Source organism: Lynx canadensis, chromosome D2 (assembly GCF_007474595.2).
Source record: "Lynx canadensis isolate LIC74 chromosome D2, mLynCan4.pri.v2, whole genome shotgun sequence".
Classification (NCBI taxonomy): domain Eukaryota; kingdom Metazoa; phylum Chordata; class Mammalia; order Carnivora; family Felidae; genus Lynx; species Lynx canadensis.
Window position 1 is genome coordinate 80,662,884 of NC_044313.2, and position 22,884 is coordinate 80,685,767.

Genomic DNA, 22,884 nt, shown 5'->3' on the forward strand with positions numbered 1-22,884 from the left:
ATTTATTTAAATTTTGGGTTATCATCTGATACTATTTTCTTGCTCATAATTGTTCCAGGTTTGGCTGTTGGAAACCCTTTCCAAAGAGTCAGTTGCTCTTTTGAAGTATAGTTTTCACAGTTAATTCTTTAATCTAATGTAGCTTTCCGCACAAAACTAGAAACTTGATGAGGGCAGGGTGTGTGTCTAATTTTGATTGTTTACCTCTGTATACCTAGGACTTAGAGGAATACTATGTTCCTGAAATATAGTACGTGCTCAATGGATATGGAGTGGAGAGATACAACGATGAATGGGTCAAAGAATGTGTCAGACACTGTGCAGGGCACATCACATGCACCATTCCTAAACTTCAAAGTAATTCTGAAGAGAAGGCATTATTCCCTATGTTATAAGTACGCCCAAGGTCGCACAGCCCATAAGCAAGAGCTTGAACCCAAGATTTCATCATTTTATTTACATAGGCAGCCTTGAATATTGCTGCTGAGAAAAATGTCAAGGCTCTCCAAAAAGTCAAATTACAAGGTTATATTCATGTGTCTGTAATCATTATCATTATCATTATTTCTTTCCTTGTCTCTTTCTCTTCCTTTATATTTATATACAACCAGGTACTGTCTGTTGTTGTCAATGGAACCCAAAGAATTGGTATAAGTCTCAAGAAAGTATTTAAATTTTTTCAATCCTTGCTTCAGTGTATAAATGATGCATCCTCCAACCATTTCTCACATATCCCAGTTTGCATGAGAAATTCCAAATTTTGACTAAGCGACATATGTAAATCAATGCAAGTGACTCTGATATACTGGTGAGAGTTGAATAAAGCACCCTTCTGACCTTCACGGAGAGGCTCAGTTGGGACCCTGGGCTTTATTTTATCACTTTGTAAGTTAGTGACAGTGGGCAGTGAGGTATCACGGAAAGTAAATAGGCTTAGGGGATGGAAAGACCAGGTTTGACACATGGCTCTGCCATCGTCCTGCCAGAGACCTCACGTAAGTTCCCTAACACTTGCAAGCCTCAGTTTTCCCCTTCATAAACTAATGATATTTAAAGCAGTCATCTCATAAGTGAAGATTAAGTGGGACATTGGGTATTAAGGGCATAATACAGTACCTGTCACAGGGAACTCAGCACATGATAGTTATTTTTTGGGTTTTTTTTTGTCATTATTATTGTTCCCTTTCTTCTCAGGAGATCAGAGTATATTTGGGTGTTTTTTTTAAGTGTTTTATTTTAATGGAGGACTGGTAGGGAATATAGAGAGACAAGCTGAGGACTCATTAACTGCACACAACTGATTTTGGAGGATGTGTAATTTCAAGATAAGCCTCTATTTTTCTTGAAAATATATTGTTAGCTTGAATATATTTATTCTCAAATTGTAATCTGAATTATAAAGATTGCTTCTAGGCTCTGTTCAACTGGCACCCCTCACACTCTGTGATAAACACGTCCCATGCATTTTTAAGTGACCCTGAACATAGACCATCCTTTACTGCACTTACTTAAGAACATTGTATTCTATACTCAAGGGCGGGGGGGAGGCTTGAACTCACAACCCTGAGATCAAGAGTCTTATGCTCTACCAACTGAACCAGCCAGGAATTCAAGGGGAAAAAAAAAACAGATGAACACAAGGGAAGGGGGAAAAAGAGGGAAGAAAACCATAAAAATCCTTCTAAGGGACAGAGAACAAACGGAGGGTTGATGGAAGGATGTGATGGGGGATGGACTAGATGGGTGATCGGTATCAAGGAGGACACCTGTCGGGATGAGCACTGGGCGTTGTGTGTTAGTGGTGAACCACTGAACTCCTGAAATCAATATGGCGCTGTATGTTAACTAACTAGAGTTTAAATAAAAATTTGAAAGGAAAAAAATATAAGAAAATAAGTGTTTTTTGGGGGGGGAGAAGAACATGGTATTTTAATCCAGTGATATCAAACTCCTCTTTGTATGGTGGCAGATAATGAAAACGCTCTTCAGTCAGGTTGGGTGTGTTGGAGAGGGAATTATAATGTGACTATAATGCCTGTTGCCACCAGTTTCTGTGTCCTTCAAGAATTGCTTTCTGGTACCGTGTAAAGTGTCACCAATGATCCATCATCCAAGCAGTAAATCACGGTTGCCTTACAGAATCCTGTTCTTGGCCCTACCTCTCCAGTTGTTTGACATGATTCTGTGACAGCAGGAGGGAGGGTGGCCTCCCCACGGTCATGTTCACACGTTGATGCTGGGGCGGTGCACTGTAACAATAGGGACATGTGTCGGCCCATACACTGTATTGCAGCGATTCTAAGACGCCTATTTTCTACATTTTAATACTTCAACATGCCTTAAACAATCACTGTTGGCCAGGCAGTAAGGATGATGTGGTCATTGCCTGTATATGCATATCAGTATTTGAAGAATGGTGTCACAGGGCTGGAGGAAAGTCCTGAAGGTAGTCGTGGACCATTCCTTTTAAAAAAACAAAACACCATCACCAGTGGCCTTAATGGTACAGTAGAAGATAATATATGGAAAAAACTAGATCCAAGGAAAGCCAGACTAAGGGTGAAGTTTTGAGATGACCTTGAATTGTCTTCCCTGCACCCTTTTATTATGTATAAAAAAGATATCTAATAAAAATCTATGCCCAAATAAGTCTAAAAGACCTATTTCAATAACAGAGTTTCAAAAAAATCTAAACGTGAGGCCCCTGAGTTGCTCAGTCGGTTAAACATCCGACTCTTGATCTCAGTTCAGATCATGATCTCACCATGGGGGTTATCAGATTGAGCCCCGCATTGGGCTCTGCACTGACAGTGTGGAGCCTGTTTGAGATTCTCATTCTCTCCCTCTCTTTCTCTGCCACACCCCTGCCTGTGCTCTCTCTCTCTCTCTCTTTCTCTCTCGAGTAAAGAAACTTAAATCCAAATGTAAGAAAGCATTATATCATGGGGATACAGGTTTTTCTTAACAGTGCATAAAACAATGGCATATCTTACAATGGCTGTTGTATTAGGTGTGATAAAATATGGCAGCTGGATGTCCTCAGGTAGCATAGGCTTTTGGTTTGTTTTAGAACTTCTGGATCCATTTTTCAGCCCACACTCCCGGTATATTACGTCAGCCTCATTACTGTAAGGTTGACTCAGGCCTCACATCCCTACAGAGCAAAATCCAGAGGAAGAGAAAGATCTTCTAGGTCTATTCTTCAGTCAACCATTGTCTGTAGGGAAAAGCCATGCTTGGCTTAAGTCTGGCTTTATAAGCCAATTATTGGCAAAGGAGAATTACATTCTCACAATTAAGAGCAATCAGGGTCCCATCTGAAAACCACGTGGGACCACTCACAATGGGGGAAAGGTGGAAAAATGTACAAAGGCAGATATGGCGTCCACCGCAAGGCTTTTCTTTCAAGTTGTGTTAAACCAACAGCACTGATGCACTTTTTTTTTTTTTTTTGTCAAGGTGCACTTTTAAAGTTAAATACTATTGTGGAAACCAAAATCTCTTCCCATTACCTGATTCAACAAGCATCAAATGTTCTGGTAAGTATCTGTACGCAATGAAGTCTATCTGTAGTCACCATGTTTAAATAGCGGCAAAGTTGTAAAATGCTTTCTTGGAGCAAACACGTAGGGTATTTGTGATTTGTTTCTTAAAATATTCCAGTATGTGAATGTTCCCATAGTGTCACGAATGATACCAACATTTCAGAGAATCAGAGTTGGGCGAGGATATTTTAGCTCAGTACCTGGGAAAATGAAACACTGCTCTTTAGGAAGGTGTTTGCTTAAAGTTGACTGGTCTCAGACAAGTGTTTTTCTAACCTGGGAGAGAGAAGAGTTGCCATTTTCTGGATTGGAGAAAAGAGATGGGATCTCTTCTATACCTGAGGTGTGTGTTTTCACTTATCTGTTTTACTTCTGGAAAATGACTCAAGGAGACACTGTTGGTGATTTGTAGGTAGAGAGAAGCAGGGTTTTTTTCCGCCCCCGAGACGATAGAATCTTAAATTTGTGGACAAAATGGTCAATTTCCTTATTCATCCCTGGGATGGACAGTTGGAACTTCTGGGGTCTGGATGATGGGTTAGACGTTTTTGTTCCCCACTGTAGAGTTGGGAGCAGAGGTATCAGAAACGCCAGGAAAATAAGAGCAAAATCTCACTGGTGACCCAAAAGGGGATGTGAATGAATCCCACCTGGTTTTCCAGGAAGACATATTGACAGAGTCCTCAAGACCGTAGACTCTGGTGTTGGACTTGGGTTTCAATTCACTTCTTTTTTAAAACTTTTCTTTAAATGTTTTATTTATTTTGGAGAGAGAGAGAGAGAGCGAGCTTTAGTGGGGGAGGGGCAGAGAGGGAGAGGGAGACACAGAATCCAAAGCAGGCTCCAGGCTCTGAGCTGTCAGCACAGAGCCCGACAGGGGGCTCGAACTCGTGAACTGTGAGATCATGACTTCACCAGAAGCTGGACGCTTATCTGACTGAGCCCCCAGGCGGCCCAGGTATAATGTTCTGAATAGGCGAGAGGGGATGGACTCAAGGAGACAAATGGAAAAGACTGGAAGGAAGAGGGGTGTATCTAACCGTTTTTGTGAATTTAGTGTGCGTACAAGTGTGGGTTGTAGGAATCTTGTCAACAGGGCAGATGCTAACTCAGTGGGGCTGAGGTGGGGCCTCAGAGTCTGAATTTCTGACAAACTTCCTGGTGACGTCAAGGCTATGCTGTAGGGTCTAGACTCTGCGTGTCAAGCTCTAGAGAAATTATTCAGTCAGACACTATAGGGATGGAATCAGGGGGCTGTATTTTTAGTAAGCCTCCCAGATGCTTATGAGCCATATCAAAGTTATAGAATATGCTGGGATTAATGAAAGAGGAAAGATAGAGGTTTTAGGAAGTCCACAGGGACCAGCCGGGTTGGACTCAAGTCAAAGAGGCCAAGATTAATGTACAATAATGCTTAACTGGAATTCTGGGATCCTCTCCTATAAGTTCTTATTAGACTGAGAACAAAATGATGCCTTCAGCAGATTCCAACCTGGCTAAACTTTGGATTGCTTAAAATGAGGAACTATATATCCCATCCAATTTGATGCCTGCATATTTCCGGTCACCTTAACCCGAACGCCTCTGAACTTATTGGCAAATTCTGCAAACAAGTGGGAGAGTGTTCTAACACCTGGCACTGTTTTGTGAAGGACCGACTCTGTTTAACAAATGGAATTTGCATCCGTGGCGAAGTCATAGGGCCCTTATTGAAGATGATGAGAATGAGATAACCAGCCTGTGTTTTAGCTTCAATGAGCTTTTCTTTTTCATATTTGCAAATTAAATTTCTTTGCAAGGTTCTACTTAGACTGCAATATGGATGGCTTACTATAATATTGAAGAGGAGAAAGGAACATGTAATTAATATTTTGTAGGTCTTTGGCCGTGGGCCATGGCTACATACTATTTTTACACGACTTTAATGATGAGGAGAGCACAGTCATTAAATCTCTAAAGTCAGCAGAGCTGGTATCTCATGGACAGAATCTAAAATCACATTGCACTTAAGGTTCTGTGGAATAATAATACTCACCTAATAAGAACTTTATCGACTGATTGTATATCCATCACATCTGAAAGGGCTTCCGGCAGATTGAACAAATACCTGAGTGCCGTGTAAAGATACTCTGGTGGGTGCTGGGCACTGGGCACAGGAGACATAAGACTTAAGGGTTGACTTCAAGTGCTTGCAGCCCCAGGAAGAAGAAAAGCCAGGCACCTGATGAAAGGTACAAAGGGTTGTATCCAACCCAAAGGGTCAGCAGAAGCCGGGGCTTTGTAGGGAGGTGGTGAGAGCACATGAATTACAGGCTTGATTGTGGAATTCAGCAACACTCTGCAAAATGTAAAACATGCACTTAGACTCGCGTCTCCTAGATGGTGTGTACTACCCGGGTGCTGCTCCGGGCCTTGTGGGTCTTGAAGCATGTGTAATTTTGTGGTTCCCTCTTTATGGGGGGAAAAAAAATGACACCAGAAGGACCCAGGCAGGGGAGGGACACGGACACTGGAGTTTCATTAGCTTCATTGTAAACATGCCTCTGCTTAGAGCTGGGTGTGTTCATTAGCACAACTGTTCATAGCAAAAGACTGCACTAATCAAATTGTTTATTGGAGTGCTGGCTAAAGAAATGATGATAAATTTTATAATGCAATATTCTCCAGCTGCTGAAAAGGACAAAGGTGATCTGTCTATATGTATTGATAGAGCACAATCTCTAAGACACTATTAAGTGACAAAAGACAAGTGCCGAATGGTGTGTATAGTGTGCTGTTATTTATTTATTTTTTAATATGAAATTTATTGTCAAATTGGTTTCCATACAGCACCCAGTGCTCATCCCAAGAGGTGCCCTCCTCAATGCCCATCACCCACTTTCCCTTCTCCCCCACCCCCCATCCACCCTCAGTTTGTTCTCAGTATTTAAGAGTCTCTTATGGTTTGCCTCCTTCCCTCTCTGTAACTTTTTCCCCCCTCTTTCCCTCCCCCCTTGGTCTTCTGTTAAGTTTCTCAGGATCCACATTAAGAGTGAAAACATATGGTATCTGTCTTTCTCTGACTGACTTACTTCACTTAGCATAACACTCTCCAGTTCCATCCACGTTGCTACAAAAGGCCATATTTCATTCTTTCTCATTGCCATGTAGTATTCCATTGTGTATATAAACCACAATTTCTTTATCCATTCATCAGTTGATGGACATTTAGGCTCTTTCCATAATTTGGCTACTGTTGAAAGCACTGCTATAGACATTGGGGTGCAAGTGCCCCTATGCATCAGTACTCCTGTATCCCTTGGGTAAATTCCTAGCAGTGCTACTGCTGGGTCATAGGGTAGATGTATTTTTAATTTTTTGAGGAACCTCCACACTGTTTTCCAGAGAGCTACACCAGTTTGCATTCCCACCAACAGTGCAAGAGGGTTCCCATTTCTCCACATCCTCTCCAGAATCTATAGTCTCCTTATTTGTTCATTTTGGCCTCTCTGACTGGCGTGAGGTTTTGATTTGTATTTCCCTGATGAGGAGGGACGTTGGGCATCTTTTCATGTGCCTGTTGGCCATCTGGATGTCTTCTGTAGAGAAGTGTCTATTCATGTTTTCTACCGATTTCTTCACTGATTATTTGTTTTTCGGGTGTGGAGTTTGGTGAGTTCTTTATAGATTTTGGATACTAGCCCCTTGTCCAATATGTCATTTGCAAATATCTTTTCCCATTCCGTTGGTTGTCTTTTAGTTCTGTTGATTGTTTCCTTTGCAGTGCAGAAGGTTTTTATCTTCATGAGGTCCCAATAGTTCCTTTTTGCTTTTAATTCCCTTGCCATTGTGGATGTGTCAAGTAAGAAATTGTTGCAGCTGAGGTCAGAGAGGTTTTTTCCTGCTTTCCCCTCTAGGGTTTTGATGGTTTCCCGTCTCACATTCAGGTGCCTTATCCATTTTGAGTTTATTTTTGTGAATGGTGTAAGAAAGTGGTCTAGTTTCATCCTTCTGCATGTTGCTGTCCAGTTCTCCCAGCACCATTTGTTAAAGAGACTGTCTTTTTTTCCATTGGGTATTCTTTCCTGCTTTGTCAAAGATTAGTTGGCCATACTTTTGTGGGTCTAGTTCTGGGGTTTCTATCCTATTCCATTGGTCTATGTGTCTGTTTTTGTGCCAATACCATGCTGTCTTGATGATTACAGCTTTGCAGTAGAGGCTAAAGTCTGGGATTGTGATGCCTCCTGCTTTGGTCTTCTTCAAAATTACTTTGGCAATTCGGGGCCTTTAGTGGTTCCATATGAATTTTAGGATTGCTTGTTCTAGCTTCGACAAGAATGCTGGTGCAATTTTGATTGGGATTGCATTGAATGTGCAGATAGCTTTGGGTAGTATTGACATTTTGACAATATTTATTCTTCCAACCCATGAGCATGGAATGTTTTTCCATTTCTTTGTATCTTCTTCAATTTCCTTCGTAAGCTTTCTATAGTTTTCAGCATACAGATCTCTTACATCTTTGGTTAGGTTTATTCCTAGGTATTTTATGATTCTTGGTGCAATTGTGAATGGGATCAGTTTCTTTATTTGTCTTTCTGTTGCTTCATTGTTAGTGTATAAGAATGCAATTCATTTCTGTACATTGATTTTGTATCCTGCGACTTTGCTGAATTCATGGATCAGTTCTAGCAGACTTTTGGTGGAGTCTATCGGATTTTCCATGTATAATATCATGTCATCTGCAAAAAGTGAAAGCTTGACTTCATCATTGGCAATTTTGATGCCTTTGATTTCCTTTTGTTGTCTGATTGCTGACGCTAGCACTTCCCACACCATGTTAAACAACAGCGGTGAGAGTGAACATCTCTGTCGTGTTCCTGATCTCAGGGAGAAAGCTCTCGGTTTTTCCCCATTGAGGATGATATTAGCTGTGGGTTTTTCATAAATGGCTTTTATGATGCTTAAGTATCTTCCTTCTATCCCAACTTTCTCGAGGGTTTTTCTTAAGAAAGGATGCTGAATTTTGTCAGATGCTTTTTCTGCATCGATTGACAGGATCATATGGTTCTTATCTTTTCTTTTATTAATGTGATGTATCACGTTGATTGATTTGTGAATGTTGAACCAGCCCTGCATCCCAGGAATGAATCCCACTTGATCATGGTGAATAATTCTTTTTATAAGCTGTTGAATTCAATTTGCTAGTATCTTAGTGAGAATTTTTGCATCCATATTCATCAGGGATATTGGCCTGTAGTTCTCTTTTTTTTACTGGGTCTCTGTCTGGTTTAGGAATCAAAGTAACGCTGGCTTCATAGAATGAGTCTGGAAGTTTTCCTTCCCTTTCTATTTTTTGGAATAGCTTGAGAAGGATAGGTATTATCTCTGGTTTAAATATCTGGTAGAATTCCCCAGGGAAGCCATCTGGTCCTGGACTCTTATTTGTTGGGAGATTTTTGATAACTGATTCAATTTCTTCGCTGGTTATGGGTCTGTTCAAGCTTTCTATTTCCTCCTGTTTGAGTTTTGGAAGTGTGTGGGTGCTTAGGAATTTGTCCATTTCTTCCTGGTTGTCCAGTTTTTTGGCATATAATTTTTCATAGTATTCCCTGATAATTGCTTGTATGTCTGAGGGATTGGTTGTAATAATTCCATTTTCATTCATGGTTTTATCTATTTGGGTCATCTCCCTTTTCTTTTTGAGAAGCCTGGCTAGAGGTTTATCAATTTTGTTTATTTTTCAAAAACCAACTCTTGGTTTCATTGATCTGCTCTACAGTTTTTTTAGATTCTATATTGTTTGTTTCTGGTCTGATCTTTATTATTTCTCTTCTTCTGCTGGGTTTGGGGTGTCTTTGCTGCTCTGCTTCTATTTCCTTTAGGTGTGCTGTTAGATTTTGTATTTGGGATTTTTCTTGTTTCTTGAGATAGGCCTGGATTGCAATGTATTTTACTCTTGGGACTGCCTTTGCTGCATCCCAAAGCGTTTGGATTATTGTATTTTCATTTTCGTTTGTTTCCATATATTTTTAAATTTCTTCTCTAATTGCCTGATTGACCCATTCATTCTTCGGTAGGGTGTTCTCTAACCTCCGTGCTTTTGGAGGTTTTCCAGAGTTTTTCCTGTGGTTGATTTCAAGCTTCATAGCATTGTGTTCTGAAAGTATGCATGGTATGATCTCAATTCTTGTATACTTCTGAAGGGCTGTTTTGTGACCCAGTATGTGATCTATGTTGGAGAATGTTCCATGTGCACTCGAGAAGAAAGTATATTCTGTTGCTTTGGGATGCAGAGTTCTAAATATATGTGTCAAGTCCATCTGATCCAATGTATCATTCGGGGCCCTTGTTTCTTTATTGATCCTGTGTCTAGATGATCTATCCATTGTTGTAAGTGGTGTATTAAAATTCCCTGCAATTACCACATTCTTGTCAATAAGGTTGCTTATGTTTGTGAGTAATTGTTTTATATATTTGGGGGCTCCTGTATTAGGTGCATAGACATTTATAATTGATAGCTCTTCCTGATGGATAGACCCTGTAATTATTACATAATGCCCTTCTTCATCTCTTGTTACAGTCTTTCATTTAAAGTCTAGTTTGTCTGATATAAGATGGCTACTCCAGCTTTCTTTTGACTTCTAGTAGAATGGTAGTTCTCCATCCCCTCACTTTCAGTCTGAAGATGTCCTCAGATCTAAAATAGGTCTCTTATAGACAGAAAATAGATGGGTCTTGTTTTGTTTTGTGTTTTTTTTTAATCCATTCTGATACCCTATGTCTTTTGGTTGAAGCATTTAGTCCATTTACATTCAGTGTTATTACTGAAAGAAATGGGTTTAGAGTCATTATGATGTCTGTAGGTTTCATGCTTGTAGTGATGTCTCTGGTCCTTTGTGGTCCTTGCAACACTTCACTCACAGAGTCCCCCTTAGGATCTCTTGTAGGGCTGGTTTAGTGGTGATGAATTCCTTCAGGTTTTGTTTGTTTGGGAAAACCTTTATCTCTCCTTCTATTCTGAATGACAGACTTGCTAGGTAAAGGATTCTTGGCTGCATATTTTTTCTGTTCATCACATTGAAGATTTCCTGCCATTCCTTTCTGGCCTGCCAAGTTTCAGTAGATAGGTCTGCCACTAGTCTTATGGGTCTCCCTTTGTAAGTTAGAGCCTGTTTATCCCTAGCTGCTTTCAGAATTTTCTTTTTATACCTGTATTTTGCCAGTTTTACTATAATATGTTGTGCAGAAGATCGATTCAAGTTACATCTGAAGGGAGTTCACTGTGCCTCTTGGATTTCAATGCCTTTTTCCTTCCCCAGATCAGGGAAGTTCTCAGCTATGATTTGTTCAAGTGTACCTTCAACCCCTTTCTCTCTCTCTTCCTCTTCTGGAATTCCTATGATACAGATATTGTTCGTTTGCATCACTTAGTTCTCTAATTCTCCCCTCATACTCCTGGATTTTTTTTATCTCTCTTTTCCTCAGCTTCCTCTTTTTCCATAATTTTATCTTCTAATTCACCCATTCTCTCCTCTGCCTCTTCAATCCCAGCTGTGGTCACCTCCATTTTACTTTGCAGCTCATTTATAGCATTTTTAGCTCCTCGTGACTATTTCTTACTCCATTGATCTCTGTAGCAATAGATTCTCTGCTGTCCTCTATGCCCAGTGATTAATTTTATGACTATTATTCTAAATTCTTGTTCTTTTATATTGCTTAAATCGTTTTTGATCAATTCGTTAGCTGTCACTACTTCCTGGAGTTTCTTTTGAAGAGAGTTCTTCTGTTTTGTCATTTTGGTTAGTCCCTGGAGTGGCGCAGAACTGTGGGGCACTTCCCCTGTGCTGCCCGGAGTAACTTGTATTGGTGGGCGGGGCCACATTCAGAACCAATGTCTGTCCCCAGCCCACCGCTGGGGCCACAGTCAGGCTGGTGTGTACCTTATCTTCCCCTCTCCCAGGGGAAGGACTCACTGTGGAGTGGTGTGGCCCCTGTCTGGGCTGCTTGCACACCACCAGGCTTGTGGTGCTGCTTCGGTGGGATCTGGCGTATTAGACGGGGTGGATCCGCAAGGTGCATGGGGTAGGAGGGGCAGGCTCAGCTTGCTTTGCCCTTGGTGGTCCCCTGCAGGAGGGGCCCTGCGGGACCGGGAGGGAGGCAGACCCATCAGAGGGATGGATCCACAGAAGCGCAGCGTTGGGTGTGTGCGTGGTGCAAGCAAGTTCCGTGATGGGGACTGGTTCCCTTTGGGGTTCTGGCTGGGGCATGGGCGAGGGAGGCGGCGCTGGCCAGCGCCTTTGTTCCCCACCAAGCTGAGCTCTGTCTTCCGGGGCTCAACACCTCTCCCTCCCAGCATCCTCTCGCCCTCCCGCTCTCCAAGCAGAGCTGCTGACTTTTAACGTTCCAGATGTTAAGTCCTGCTGGCTGTCAGAACTCCGTCCAGCCCCTCCGCTTTTGCAAGCCAGACTCGGGGGCTCTGCTTTTCCGGGCGGGCTGCCCCTCCACCCCGGCTCCCTCCCGCCAGTCCGTGGAGCGCCCACCATATCTCCGCCCTTCCGACCCTCTTCCGTGGCCTCTATGCTTGGCTCTGGAGAGCCCATTCTGCTAGTCTTCTGGCGGTTTTCTGGGTGATTTAGGCGGGTGTGGGTGGAATCTAAGTGATCGGCAGAACGAGGTGAGGCCAGCGCCCTCCTACACCGCCATCTTCCCTCTCCCTATCTGCTGTTATTTATTTTAAAAAGGGGGGACATGCACACACAGAGATCTACACACAGTGAATAGCTCCAGAACTGGCAGTGTTGTTGCCTCTGGGAAGGGGTGCATGGAGGGGAGTTGATGGCACAAGGAGAGGTACTTTTCCCTCACATCATTTTGCATCATTTGAAGGTTTACTCATGTGGGAAACAAAGGCAGAAGGAAATGGCAGATAAAATTGAATTTCCTTACAACCTGCAGCCCATTGAGCGATACTCTATGCAGGCAGAGTAGAACATTCCTCTAGGAACTTCCCACTGTCTTAATGTTAACACTTGGCTAGAAGGAGAAACACCTTAGTGGGACAATGGTCGGGCCTCCAGGATCCTGGGAGTCCTCTCTAGCACACGAAAGTCCTCTTGGAAAGAAACCTCCCTTTTTCTTCACCTCCCCTAACTCCCATGTGTATAACCAACCTCTCCTCACAACCCCTGGACAGCTCTTTCTGTGGATGGGTCCTGGCCCTGGGCTTTAATAAAACGTTTTTGCCCCGAAGACGTCTCAAAAATTCTCTCTTGGCTGGTGGCTCCAAACCCCAACATTTTCCACATCATTTACCACAGGTACTTGTAACATGTTTGAAAATGAAAGTTAAAAGCAGCTATAACAACTAAAACAAGATCATTTGAGTCCAGGGCACCTGGTGGCTCAGTCAGTCATGCGTCCGACTTTGGCTCCAGTCGTGATCTCATGGTTCAGGAGTTGGAGCCCCACCTCAGGCTCTGTGCCTACAGCGTGGAGCCTGGAACCTGCTTGGGCTTCTGTGTCCCCCTCTCTCTGCCCCTCCCCCACTTGCGCTCTGTCTCTCTCAAAGATAAATAAACATTAAAAAGAGAAAAGAGTATTTGTGATGAGGGAGCATCAGGACAGGCCACAAACACCCTGCCCCCCTCCAGCAACTGGGTGGGGACAAGTGTGATACTCCTCGGGCACTCCTGGCTGCCCAAGAACAAAGCAAAGGGGGAAAACAGAGGGTTAACTGATAGAGATCACAGTCCTGCAGGACCTGAGTCTCCATCACCCCTCCGTAGTGATGTGGGGACAGGAGCAGGAGAAAATGGCAGATAGAACTAAGTTTCCTTATACCCTGAAGCCCATTGACTAACGCTTGAGGCCGGCAGAGCAAACGTTTCTCCGGGAACCCCCTGCTGTCTCAATGCTAATGCTTTGCTGGAAAGAAAACCACCCTAGCTTCTGGCCTCCACTGTCCTGGGAATCTTCTTTAGCATATGAAAATCTCACTGGAAACTTCCCCTGGACTTTACCTCCCCCAGTCTCTCCTCATGGTCCCTGGGCAGATCTTCCTGGCCACGGGTCCTGTCCCCGTGCTTCAGTAAAATCACCTTTTTGCACCAAAGACGTCTTCGAGAATTTTTTCTTGGCCTTTGGTTCCGGACCCCACAGACCCCACTGTTACCCCCCAAAAACCTCATCATTTTAGTCAGACCTTGAAAGGAACCAGCATGAAGATCTGTTTGGCCCTTGTAGGGGGTGAAGGTGGGTCCCACTGTTGAAGAAGCTCTTTCACGGGGGCGCTGGGGGCCACATCACGGAGGACACCGCCCCCCGCCCCCCGAAAGTAACTGTGTTTTGCAGATACTCCTCTGGCAGTGCTGGTGGGATGGATTGGAGTCAGGAGGCCGGTTCTGAGCCCCCGGTCACTGTGGACTCCCAGGAGGCCTACAGCGAGCGTCTCGGCAGTGACTTGCGAGCAAGAGGACAGGCAGAAAGGGCAGAGTGGAAGAGATGGAAAGAGGGACTCCTGTGAGTCAGGGGGCGCGTTAGCTCTGGAGGGAAGCGTGATGCAGAAAAGGACCCCAAGGGACTGAGGAAATAAGGCCGACGTAGAAAGGAAGAGTAGTGCCCAGGGGTGTGTTCTGAGAGGTTTTCGTCAGAGGGTTGGCGGTATGCGTGAGTTCTCTTACTAAAGCTTTACCCATGTGGGGAAGCTGCTGTCGCCATCAGCCCATCACAACTTCTTCCCTCTTCTCCCGATGCCCTGGGGAAGGAGAAGTCTTCTCAGGAGCTCTGGCTCTGGTGAGAAACCTGGGGCCTCATCAGAGGTTCTCACACCTTAGCTCCTGGAAATAGGAAGGGAAGCATAGGGCTCATTGGGCCACATGGAGGTGAAGTTCATTGTGCACCCCAGGGAGGCAGGAATGGGGGTGGGAACGGGGTGCGGGGAGCAGGCCGCTCTCAGAGCTCTGGGGGAGCTCCTCCCAGAAGTTGAATAAATGGCACCTGTAAGGCGGGATCTTCTCCCTAGGAACAGTTCCCTCACCCCTCGGCAAGTGATCCTGCCTTCCTGAGGAGGTTTCAAATTCTTTTAACTTTTTAGAGGGAGAGAGAGCAACTCGGGCTCCACGCTCAGCCCGGAGCCCAACGTGGGGGTTGAGTGATCCCACAGCCCAGAGATCATGACCTGAGCTGACATCAAGAGTCAGAGGCTCAACCAACAGTGTCCACCCAGGTGCCCCAAATCTCTTAGTTAAAGACCGGGGTTTTTGTTCTTCGGAGGTTGGGATGAAAAGCGAATTCATCCCGGTTGTGGTAACTCAAGACTCTTGCTCACGTTGGGAGGCCGAGGGTGTCCTTTCTGGGGAACGTGTCTCCATGATTCTGTAACTGGGACTGTGTCCCATCAGACCGTCTGTCACCACAGAGGGGAGACAGAGAAGTAGAAATTGCATCAAAGGCTATTCCCCCGCTGCGCTTGGGGCTTAGTTTTTGGGGTATGAACCCACTGATCCGGGGCCGGCATGATGAATAAAGTTGCCTCCTGGACAGAAAAGCCTCGGTGTCCCATCTCGCTGTGCGAGAATCCTCCTACAGGGTTGGCTTCGGTAAAGTGTTACTCAAAACGGGGTCTAGGACCACGGGAGAGAGAATCACTCAGGAATGCGCCGAGGAATCAGATTCCTGGGATCCACTGAGGCACCAGTGAACAACAAACTCCAGAAGGAGGTCAGGCCTGGGGATCTGCATTTTGACAAGCGCTCTCTGGTGATTCTTTTGCTCACTAGAGCCTGGCAACCATCACTTATGGCTTCAGGATTCCTCCTCTTTTCTCTCTTCACTCCCTCTGAGGGTCCTGTCGCTGAGCTTCCTGTCAGCTCTTGAGCCAGTGGCCATCGTTCCGGGTTGTCTGCCCTTCTTCTCCGCCCCCTCTGTCATGGGACTTCCCGCACTCCCTGTTAAGTGTGTACTTGTCTTTCCTCCGTTAGCTGGTGCATTCTTGGGGGCCAGGAGCTGTGTATTTTGTTTTCCATGCCCTGTTCTAGAATTCTCGGCATTGAACACCTCACCGAAGAGCTCTCAATCACGGGGGCTGGGACGGTGCTGCGGTGAGATCTGCTCTCCATCAGTGAAGAGCTATGGCTTCCAAAAACGTTGAATGGAATCGGGTCAGCTCAGCGATTTCCTGATTTCTCCTTAGCCTTTTGTGTCCTCAGCAGGGATCTGGAAATAGCACGTGGATGAGCTCATTCATGGAGGGACAGCTTGTCTTCTTCGCTTGGATCTCTCCTGGGCTTTTCGTGTCCCCCCCACCTTTGAGGGTCTGTCCCCACTTCTCACTATACGTAGCCGTACCGGCTACTGTGTGCAAAATTCAGATAGGAAAAGCAGAAGAGGTTAAACCTGAGTTTCACCCCAAAATAACTCCAGAGCCCTGGGCTCACATTGGTGGACGACACCAGAGATGGGAAAACAGGTCAGTGACAAATTTAGGTCCTGATTTCATCAGGTAGTCTGGCAGCCAGCCAGGACGCAGGACAGCTCAGATACAGCCTGCTGCCTGTAGGCTTTTAGCCCCAACGCCTCAGCCGGGGTTGCTAAGCACTTGCGTGGTTTACAAAGCACTTTCAAATTAATTCAGATCAGGCCGTCGCTGGTTGTAATGGAAGCTGTTGAACTGGCATCAGACAGGCCCCAGAACCATTTCCAGAATGTATTTCCCTCGCCTTTGTTCCTTCAAAAATCAATAGATTTTCTCTAGAGCCTGGGGTTTTAGGGGCTGGAAAAAGGAAGATCTGAAGTCAGCAAGCCTTTGAAAGATCCCTAGTATTTGCAAGTGCTCCGGGTGGAGAGCCGGCCGGCGGGCCAGCACACACAGAGCCAAGTTCTGGGGTCCGGCGAAAGAGGATGGCTTGGCACGGAGCCTCTGGGCTCGCCCACAGAGCCTCCGGAGGCTCCGGAACAGGTGGTTTTCTTCCCCCACCCAGTCTGGCTCAGGGCTCCCCGCCAGCGCCTGCACCTGCCTTATTGCTGGGAGTTCTGTCTTGGCCTGTGGGGGGGGGGGCAGGGGGGGTTCGGCTCATCAGTGCACAGCCTGGGTAGCCGGACCTGCGCTGCCGGGTCTGGGAAAACATGACTGAGGCTCCACGGGTACATTTTACCTCGCGTGGAGTCTGCGGGCAGGTGGCGGGTGTGAGTGGCTCATGCGCTGGCCCTCCAACTCCCGGCAGGCGTGGGCCTCTCGATCCCCCCCACTCCGCGGTAACGACTCGGCCCCAGGACCTGGCGGAAACGTCTCTCTTCCTGGGGGTGCTTTTAAGTGTCTGCGTCTGCTTTCCTGGGGCTCTGCCTCCTTCTGGGGTTGGCCGCCTATCTTGCTGATCTATCTCTACCTCCCAGGGAGGACCAAGGTGGGCGGCGGTCCTGAGGGAGGTGCTCAGAGCCTGCAGGTGCCCCCTGGCGCGGCCGCCGGACCCAGCCTCCTGCCGCCACGGTCAACCTCTCGGAGCGCTTTCTTGTGGCGTGTTATTTCTTTGCTTCCAGTTGCATTACCAAATGCCCTGTAAAGAACATTTTTTTTAATTGATTTATTTATTTTGAGGGAGAAAGAGGGCCGCGAGCAGGGGAGGGGCAGAGAGAGAGCGGGAGAGAGAGTCCCAAGCAGATTCCATGCTGTCTGTGCATGGACACGGGGCTCAATCTCACAAGCCGTGCCACCATGACCCCAGGGAAATCAAGAATGGGACGCTTAACCGACAGAGCCGTCCAGGCGCCCCCACCAATGCCCTTTTAGTCTCTTGCTCTTTGGTTGCGTTGGGCCCCAGAAGTCGGCAGAGGATTTGGAGTGGGAATAGGCTCTTCCTACCGGTGCACGTATGAACTGCCTCCTTGTCTCTTCCTCCGTAAGTAGGATTATCATGTTGTCTGGATCTCATTCTTGGGAAGTTATATCTGAGAAGTGTGCGTATGCTTATACAGACAGTGGAATAAATACTTGAAGGAAGGTGTGTTCGGATTGATAGTTTAGAAATACCTGCTTGGGTCAGTGTATCCCCTGCCTGTGGTATCCGATTTCCCTCCGACTGTCAGACCTACTATTCGGAGTCTCATTTCTTCAAGTCTGGTTCCAACAGGTGACCTCATTCATGTTTAATTAATGAACGTAACTGGCTCATCTTAATGACTTATTCATGCAGAGTAATATATTTTCATTTTGGGAAAGGCTTTAATGCTCTAAACTTAAAGGTGAACTATCAGATTTAAAAGACAATTTGAGGGGCGCCTGGGTGGCTCAGTCAGTTAAGCGTCCAACTTCAGCTCAGGTCACGATCTCGCGGTCCGTGAGTTCGAGCCCCGCGTCGGGCTCTGGGCTGATGGCTCAGAGCCTGGAGCCTGTTTCCGATTCTGTGTCTCCCTCTCTCTCTGCCCCTCCCCCGTTCATGCTCTGTCTCTCTCTGTCCCAAAAATAAATAAACGTTGAAAAATAAATAAATAAAAGACAATTTGGTGAGGGTTTCAGTTGAGCCCGGAACTTTTGTTCCGGCTTTGGCATAGTTTGCTCTCTTAACATTCGGTATTTTGTTGAACCGGTCCTCAGTTATCTCAGGCTAGAAGTGACTGGCAATAATAATAACAGTTTCGGTCCGCCGTTTCAAAGTGTGCAGTCAGGGGGCGCCTGGATGGCTCAGTCCGTTGAGCGGCCGACTTCGGCTCAGCTCATGATCTCTCACGGATGGTGGGTTTGAGCCCCGCGTCAGGCTCTGCGCTGACAGTTCAGAGCCTGGAGCCCGTTTCGGATTCTGGGTCTCTGTCTCTCTCTCTCTGCTCCTCCCCCGGTCCTGCTCTGTCTCTCTGTCTCTCAAAAAATAAACATTAAAAATTTTTTTAAAAAGTGTCAATCAGGTGCCTATCAAAGCATGCCTACCATGTGAAAGAATCACCCGGGGCCTCTGTTGAAACACAAGATTCCCGGACCCCGTGCCCAGGAGAGGTTCTGACTGGTCGGTCTGGGCCTGGCCTGAGAATTTACATTCCTGAAAGATGGCAGGTGACGTAGCTGACAGTGAACCGCCTTTGGAGTCCTACTGGCTGCGTCTCAAACAAGCACTTCTCAGACTTGGCTGTGAAGCAGAATCAGGTGATGGTCTCAGTCACAGATTCTTAGGCTCTGCCTTTGGAGATGGGATTCCATCCCCATGGGAGGGACCTGAGGATCTTTGTTGTTCATAGGAAAATCTTTATTGTTGCCGTTGCTGTTTATATCCTGCATGATACTTTTCGGTTTTCCCACTAATTTTAGATTTACAGAGATGTTACCCGAACCAGAGTTCCCGTGTACCCCTCATCCAGCTCCTCCTGATGCTAACAGTTTACATAATCTTTTTTTTTAAGTTTATTTATTTATTTTGAGAGAGAGAGGGAGAGAGAATCCCAAGCAGGCTCCATGCTGTCAGTGCAGAGCCTGACAAAGGGCTCCATCCCACGAACCATGAGATGATGACCTGAGCTGAAACCGAGTGTTGGATGCTTAACCCACTGAGCCGCCCAGGCACCCCTACATAGTCTTAATATAATCATCAAAGCAGGGAAATAGATGCTGCTACAATACTATTAACTAAACTACCACTTTGTGGTAGGCTTTGAATAATGGCCCCAAAGATGCCCACGTGCTAAGCCCCAGAACCTGTGGATGCCACCTTACGTGGAATTGTGGAACACCTACAGGTACTAATCAGGGATTGAGGCATGAAGAGATTGTCCTCAATTGCCTGGATGGACCTGATACAATCACAAGGTCCTTAGAATCATAAGGGACAAAAGAAGCAAATTCAACATCAGAGAAGAAGACAATGTATGCGTGGAAACAGAGGGAGAACAGGCATTTTGAGGTAGGGTCATGAACCCAGGAATGAGGACCGTCTTCCAAAGCTGGGAAAGGCAAGAAGAAAGAACCAGTCTACCCCAGCACGTGGAGTTTGGCCCTGTAAGACTCATTTTGGATGTCTGGCCTCCAGAAGAGTAAGAAAAACAATGGTACTATTTAATGCCACTGAGCTTGTGGTAATTTCTTAGAGCAGCAATAGGAAACAAGTGCAGAGTGTGTAGATAGTGCTTGAGAATTGCTGAACCTCACCAGGGTTGTTGACGGAATTCAATAACATAACTTACGTGGAAGTGACTAGCTTTGTATTGCGTATCTACGGTGGGGGCTCGCTGAAAGATGACAGCCGAAGCAAACGTTAAGACTGCCAGGGCTGTTTTTCACTGTTTGAGAAAGAACATTGGCTTAATTGGTAAGAACAGAAAAGATCTCTGTCCCGGGAGATTATAGATGGACCTTGCTTTGCCGCCTGTCCCCTTGGTCTTTGTACGTGAAGGGCCACTCAAGAGACCAAACCTTCCTTATAAAGGCAGTGATTTGAATTCTTCCGTTTCCTTATCTTCACTGAGAATGGAGTTGCTTTTATTTAAAACACACACACACGTAGCTTAGAGATTTGCATGCATTGGCGTACTTTCTTATTTTTGAATTAGAGTTTTTAAAAAGGAGTGCTTCCTTTTGGGTTCATGTTAGCTTTTTGACCTCTGTTTGTGACTTTATTTTCCTCTTCATTGTTCATTTTGATCTGATCTTTTGATTTCTCTTTATCTCTTATCAATTCAAATCTTTTCTTTTTCTTTCAATCTAATTCAGCTGTACTGATTTCTGTTTTCCTTTTAATAATAATACTTTCCCCTTATTTTGTTCACTGTATTTTTACCAACAATGTTAGGCTGCAATGAACTTACTATCTTTGTTTTGATATAGCCCCTGTTTACATGTTCCTTTATATTTATTTAATTGTGTAACTTGTTTTTATAATTGCAGCAGGAAGTCTGCTCTTTGGGAGATAGGGACTCCACTCCATCATGAATGGAGAATGTGTAGGTTTTTGTCTCCAGCCAATTCTTCAGGTGTCACTTTTAATAAAAGTCATATTCAGAGCTTCTGGGTAGCTCAGTGGGTTAGGCATCTGACTCTTGGTTTCGGCTCAGGTCATGATCTCTCGGTTCATGAGTTCAAGCCCCGCACAGGCTCTGCACTGACAGTGCATAGCCTGCTTGGGATTCTCTCTCTCTCTCTCTCTCTCTCTCTCTCTCTCTCTTTCATTCTCTCTCTCCCTCCCTCCCTCCCTCCCTCCTCCTCCACTGCTCTCTCTCTTTCCCCTTCTCATGCTCTTTCTCTCTCTCAAAATAAATGAACTTAAAAAAAATTTTTAAAAAGTCATATTCCACTCAATCTTGGTTCCCAAACACACACACCTCACTAAACATATGTCAGAAACACTTTTAAAAGACAATCATGATTCTCTCTGAAGGAAGACAGAAATGAGATTGTTTGCTGACATCATTAATGGCCTTGTTTGCAGATGTCGTTAATGACCACACATGCATTCTGAAGTCTTTGGGGAGGCTGTTCTTAGGGAAGGTAGCAGCAGGGATGCTCAAAGTTGCTTCGGAGAAGACTGGCTTTCTTCCCTCAGTTCCTCTGTCGAGCCAGAATTATTATAAATTTCCAGATGTCCTTCAAACTCTCCAGCTGTTGCTCCAAATTCTGTTTTCATAAGTTTGTATGAAGTCTAGACTTTTCAAGACACCTTTCTTCACATTCAAGACTTTGACTCTGTGTCGGTTGGATTTCTTGGGTATGATAAACAAAAGCAGGCTCTGGGTAGCCAAACCAGAAAACAGTATTTTTGACATATTTTGGGGGGTAGCTCCCAGAAACTTCTGGAAGGTCCAGGCTCAAAACACAGGCAGGACCAAGGGAGACTGGGCATTGGGAGTTCTTAGTCAAGTTCACATCACAGACACAGTCAGGTTGGGGAGTCACCACTGGTAATAGGTTCACTGTCCTGTCAAGGCCAAGGACTCTGATATCAGTAACTTTGGTGGTGCCTTCATACCCCTCACCCCTACTTCCCAAGATTCAAAATTCTGAGTAGGAGAATTCAACTGGCTAGGCTTTAGCCATCTTCTCTTATTCTGGAAGCCAGGGATAGGAAGAGGATAAATCTCCCTTGGACTTGTATAGTCAGAGGCAGATTCCTAAATAGGAAGGGTGCTCAAATGATGGGCAGCCAAAATATTACAGATGTGCACTTACAGAGGCTCCATCCCACAAACAGGATGTAAAGGCAGTGGGTGATGTTTGAGACGGTTCAAGCCTATGCTTTTCAAGCCACAGCATATCATCAGCTCTCTGCTCTCAATGTTTGTAAGCCTGGTATCGCTTTCTGAAGTCTCTTCACTATTGATCCTTAAAACCCATTTGCAGTTTCTCTATCAAGAGGACTTTCCTTGTCTCTTATCGGATCATTTGTTCTTAAAGCTGGAAGGAGTCTTAGAGACAAAGGCATCTATTCAATAAAGATGTATTTTGGCTGCCAGTAATGGAATACCCAAATGAAAATGGGTATCTCCATTTTCTGAGAATAGCATGAAAATATGTTGCTTAATAACTTCTATGGCCGGTAATTCAGCGGCTCAAAAGTGACAGAGCTCTGGCTCAGATTCTATACAAACCTCTTATCATCCTCATCATTGTGGCAAGACAGCTACCACAGCTCCGGGCATGAAAGCTTCCAAATGCATATAGAAGGCGAGTTTATTTTCAGTAGTGAGGAACACCTTTCCCAGAAGACCCCAGGCAGAGCGATCAGTTTCCATTCACCAAGAATGGTCAGATGCTCATGTCCTAGCTAATAGGAGGCTAGAGAAGTCAGGTGGTGATTTTTAGCCTCTATTGTGGGAGATGAGCTCCCCCGGCCAGAGTCCTGGCGACCAGCACCGTTTGATATAGCACCCAACTCAGCACTTGACTTTCAAGGAAACTGAGCCACAGCATGAGTCAAACAGTCTTTCCAAAGTCACAAGATTTGTCAATAACAGACCCAATAACAGAGCCAGGGAACTTGGTTGAGTACCCGTTACTCTGTTTAGCATTCCTCCAATATTCCAGGGATTCCTATTCATCAAAATGTCCTATCTGAAGGGAAGAAAAATAATGTTTACTTTGCGAGCTTTCCATGTCATCAAATCCATCACTATTACATGAGGTTTGGATGTCACCATAGGATAGTTGAATTTGTAGAATAGTGGAACATTTTATAATGGAGTTTTATATCAGGGAAGATTTTATTGTCTATCTTCCATGGCATAGTTTTCCTGGCCACCATATTGTGTGTGAGTGGAGAATTTTCCATCAGCAATAAAATTTTTCATTTTCCCGCAGCAGCTGAGATTAGAGCTGATATACTGGGAGGAGGGAGAGAAAAACAAAGGGGGGGGGAATTTAAAGAGATTGTGTAGGTGTAAAATAGAAAACGAA